The sequence below is a fragment of the Andrographis paniculata genome, unplaced genomic scaffold, assembly GCF_009805555.1.
Source record: "Andrographis paniculata isolate CXL003 unplaced genomic scaffold, ASM980555v1 Contig11END, whole genome shotgun sequence".
Taxonomy (NCBI): Eukaryota; Viridiplantae; Streptophyta; class Magnoliopsida; order Lamiales; family Acanthaceae; genus Andrographis; species Andrographis paniculata.
Window position 1 is genome coordinate 2389491 of NW_026137391.1, and position 5561 is coordinate 2395051.

General features: G+C 28.6%; 1 pseudogene; it reads left to right on the forward strand.

The window, feature by feature from the left end:
* The first annotated feature begins 332 nt into the window (after positions 1-332).
* On the forward strand, positions 333-5113 carry LOC127248197 (glycerol-3-phosphate acyltransferase RAM2-like; annotated as a pseudogene).
* Positions 5114-5561: the final 448 nt, after the last annotated feature.

Consider the following 5561-nt stretch of genomic DNA (forward strand, 5'->3'; position numbering starts at 1 on the left):
GTTGTAAAAGACAAAAAAAAAAAAAAAACACATCCTAAATGTTTTTGTAAGCAAATAAAAAAATATTCTTTTAGTTGACTATTTCTATTTTGTGGATCGGCATCAATATACATTACTAATTTTCTCTTATTGTGGCTATTCATTATCGATTTTCTTCTATTTATGTAAGATTATTACATTACAGCAGCTTGATGATTATCCTTTAACCCTAACCCTAACCCTAACCCCAACTTTACCTAACCCTAACCCCAACACTTACACGTCGTTCATCTCACATAACAACTATATAATGTTAACAAGCTAATAACTTCTTTCCAAGAGTGCATTAAGGAATGGAATTTTCGAGTAAATATTCTTCCAATAATTTCCGAAGCATCGATCAATGCAACTCAAAAGGGCGAGAAAAAGAAACTATAATAGTTGATATGGATGGATTGCTTATTGAGCCAAGTTTATTCCCATATTTCGCGCTAATTGCATTCGATGTTGGTGGTATACTAAGACTAGGTTTATTGCTCGGCGCATATCCATTGGCTATGCTATTGCACTATTTCGTGTCAAAATCTTCCAGCATTCGGGTGCTCATATTCGTGGCCTTTGTAGGTGTTAAAATATCTGATATTGAATCGGCTGCGAAGGCTGTGCTGCCTAAGTACTATTCGGAGGACTTGCACCCCGAGACTTGGCGCTTGTTTTCTTCTTGTGGGAAGAAAATTGTGGTGACAATGAATCCGAGGATCATGGTTGAGCCATTCTTGAAGAACTATTTGGATGTGGATTTGGTTTTGGGTACTGAGATTTTATCCTACATGGGCTTTGCCACGGGATTGGTTGCTAATCCTGGCGTGCTTGTCGGGGAGAAGATGACCGTCTTTGTTAAAAAAGTGTTTGAATCTTCATCTATGGCTGATGTTGGAATTGGTTGCTCTGAGAGCGATACTTCATTCGTGAATCTTTGCAAGGTTAGCGATGATTCGGTATTCTAGTTTGTCGATATTTTCTTGTGGTGCATATAAGTTTTTATTTGCATATTCTTTGTCTTAGATACTTATGCAGATACTTTTGAAACTATTTATCAAAAGTAACAAACTTTTTAAGAAATGGATAAACTATTTTTTATTTATTATTATTATTATTATTATTTTATCCTGAATCTGACTTCTTTATCATTTTAGAACGTGAAGCGAATCATATATGAAAATAATCTCGTAAGTAAAAATATCGCTAAAATGGTCATCCGGTGTCAGATTCGCCACGTTGGTCCACCGTTGCTGATGTGGCGCAGACGCGGCTAACATGTTATCACCACGTTAGTGACACGTTAGAGGACCATTTTAGCAAAAAAAAATTATTTGCAGGACTATTTTCAGACAATGTCCATTTAAAGTCCTAAAATGATAAAGGTGGTCAAAGATAGGGGACTAAAAATTAGTTTACCAAAATATTTTGTAAAAAAAATAATCCATGTGTCGCTGATGTGACATCTACGTAATGAGGATATGTCAGTCATGTGTCAGCACCACGTGAGCAATGATAGACCATCGTAGCGAGTCCGGCACCCAAAGATTATTCTAACGAAAAGATTTTACTTGCACGACTATTTTCAAACAAAGGTCCATTTAAAGTACTAAATTGATAAAATATGTCGGACCAAAAAACAATTTAGCTTAAAAAAATATATTATATGCATACTGCATATTTATAAAAAATTTCAAAACTTCTGTTTTGTCTAAATAGTATTTGCACATTTTCAAGGAGTATAATGAAAGGAGTATAATGAGTAGGTTGCTTGATTATCTAACTGTTTGTTTATTTGGGGGTTTAGATTTAGATTTGTGATTTGAATAGTAAAAATTTTAAATTTGAATAATTATATAATGTGATATAAATAAGTATTAATGAAATATTTTGAATGTAAAATTAATTTTTAGTATATAAAAAGTAAAACTTTTTGTAAACTTTATAAAAAAAACACTCCTAAGAAATATATACTCTCTCAATTCCACATAATTTATCTCTATTTTCTATTTTCGACCGTTCTATAATTTGACTTTTTTTACATTTTAAATTTCAAAATTTCTAATTTATTTAATCTTAAACAAACTATTTATTTATTTTAATTTTAATATATAATTATTTTATTATATAATAATTATTTTTACTAATATATTTTTTAATTATTTATTAATTATATTTTACCTAAATTTTCGTAAGTAACATAGACAAAATATACTTGTAGGAGGAAGTAGTATAATGGTGGGCAAATATTTCTTATTTCTCTCTAGTGTTTTGAAGCCAACGAAGGGAAAGAATTTTGTGTAATAATAACTATATATTATTCAACATTAATACAATAAATAAATAAAATGAGTTAGTTTAAGTGTTATCTACTACCCTTTGCACTGTTTTTCTTTCCCTATAACCATTCATTAAATGTCCCTAGTTCGTAATATATAACCCTCTTTTTTTGGTTTTTGTTTTTGTTTTAATATTTAAGAAGATGAACTTATTTATTATTTTCTTAAGAAGTATTTAAAAAAAATAAAATTAATTGACATCAATCATTATAAATACTCACTCCGTTCCACATACCATGTCGACGTTGCCGTTTTTGTCCGTCTCACGTACCATGTCACTTTCTTTTTTTGGAAAATGATTATACACTTTAATCTCATTTTAAACTTTTTAATTTTATTTTTTTAAAATTTTAATTAAACTAATTAGTTATCTTAATCTTAATTTATAATTATTTATATTATAAGATAGTTATTTTCACTAATACATTCTTAATTATCTACTAATTACATCCCTCCTAAAATACCCTGTCTACAGTGTAGCAGACACGGCATGTGGGACGGAGGGAGTATATATTTATTTGTATGTGTAAAATTTTATTGTAGTAATTATATCTTATATTGAGTCAATTTTGTTTAAATATAACTTTTAAAATATTTAAATACATATTTTAAATTTGTTTTAATAATATGTTATATCATTAATTAAACATTAATTAAATAATTATTGTGCAAAGTAACTTCCAATGACAAATGGAAACATCAGCCAAACTCACATTATTTCAGTTTTAATAGTGTAGCATATTTTTAAATGATGAATAGAGTCTAAAAAAACATTTATTTTCTTAACTACAAGCCTAGCAACATAAAACATAAAAAAACATAATTTTTTAAATTATTGCATTTCAATTGAACTTAAAATTTTTATTTAATTTGAATTAAATAGTATTTTAATATAATTTTTGGAAAAAAAAATGATGTATTTTTATTAAAAATTATATTGATTCATTAGTGATGTTCTTTTATTTTCAATTAGAACAAACACAAACTTGTTTTTTTGTTCTTTTTTGTTGATAATATTTTAACCTAAAAGATTAGACCAAATTTTGGCAAGATATTTTATCTATAATATTACTATTTCAATTTTTTTTGTTTTCTCCAAAAATATAAAATCAAACATCTATTTTGTATGTATTTTATTACAATAAAATCTAATTTTATATTAAAAATATTACATCAACACATGTATATATTGTTCAAACAACTATTTCAATTCAAAATTTTATTATTCAAAACCAAAACAAAAAACCATAAGCTTACAAATAGAGTAAATTATATAACACCGTCGTGTTTTAATAAAAATGTATAAAATACCATGTATTTTATTTATTGCGTGAAACTCCCTTGTGTTAACGTAAAGTTTGCACGAAACACATTCCTTATTCAAAACTGATGTTTGGTTCTAAATAAAATATAAATTAAACAAGTTTTATACAAATAAAAAATAAAATAATCTTAAATCACTTTTTTTGAATAAAATAAATAAATAAATAATTGATTAATCATTTATTTTTATAGTTTTGAAAAATCCGATAACAATTTTTTTCAAAAAATGAAGGATTATTTATTTATTTCCTTTTTTCAAAAAAGTATTTAAGAAATTTTACATTTTTTATTAATATAAAATCTCGTAATTTTGGTCTTTATTTAAAACTAAACATCGGTTTTCAACAAAGAAGGTGTTTGGTGCAAACTTTATATTAACATAAGGGATTTTACGTAATAAATAAAATACAGGATGTTTTATGCATTTTTATTAAAATATAAGGAGATATTATATAATTTACCTTCTTTTCCTCATATTCGTTAAGAGAGTTGTATGTGTTTTCGATTAGATTTTCTTCCCAACCCATCCAATTTTCCTCTTCTTTTTTTTTACATTTCTTAAGCAGGAATGGTACATAATCACACCAAGACAACCTGGAATTCGTGCAGTTAGTTCAAATGACTTGCCAAAGCCTGTAATATTCCACGATGGTCGACTTGTCCAAAAACCTACACCACTGAAAACCCTAAAAATTTTCTTATGGTTACCAATAGGAATCCCTTTATGCATCCTACGTATTGTCGTTGGTTCTTTGGGCCCATTCTCAATCTTCTATTACACAATTCAATTTCTTGGCTGCAAAATCATCGTCAAAGGCAATCCACCCCATACTTCTCAAACAACTTCAGGTCTTGCCATTGTCTGCAACCACATATGTTTCTTCGACCCTGTTGTCGTCTCCTCCATTTTTCCCGGCCGGACATTTGGAGTCACTTACTCGGTTTCAAGGCTCACTGAATTCCTCTCACCAATGAAAACTTGTCGATTGACTAGGGACCGTGCTAGAGATGCCATGATAATGAAAAGTATTTTGGATAAAGGATGCAACTTGTTTATGTGCCCCGAAGGGACAACTTGTCGCGCGCCTTATTTGCTTAGGTTTTCAGCATTGTTTGCGGAGCTCACGGATCGCATATTGCCGGTGGCGATTTCTGTTAGGACAAGCATGTTTTATGGGACTACGGCGCGAGGGCGAAAATGGATGGATGTATTTTTCTACTTCATGAATCCATTGGCAACGTAAGAGGTTACGTTCTTGAATGAGTTGTCGGATGATCGAACATGCAAAGGCGGGAAATCGAGCTTCGAAGTTGCGAATTATGTTCAAGAAATGATTGGGAAGGCTTTGGATTATAGAAGCACGAACTTCACTCGGAAGGATAAGTATCAATTCTTGGTCGGAACAAATGGTACTGTAGATCAAAAGGCTTGACCATTAATTTCTACTTATTAGGGTTTGCTTATGTTATGATTTGTTTGAATATATATATATGTATATATTTGAATGAATGTTGTTAAATTGTAAATTTAAATGTCATTGTGTATGTTTGGGGATGAAAGAATAATAAGTTGGTGATATATATTTGTTTGGTTTAGTTTGAATGTAATATTTTATCTTGTATATATATATATAAAAGAAAAGTATTCCTTTTTGTTCCAAAGTAATAATGGCATTTGAAATAAAAATGAAAAATTAAGAAATATTAGTATTATATTAATATTTTGTATAAAAATATTTTTAAAATATCAAAATATCAAAATTTTATATAATTATTGTGAAAAGTAACAATAATTTTACAAAAGGATAAAGAGTTAGTTACCGAAAATGAAAACGAGACTATTATTTTGAAGCTGGCGAAAATAGAAAAATAAGACTATTG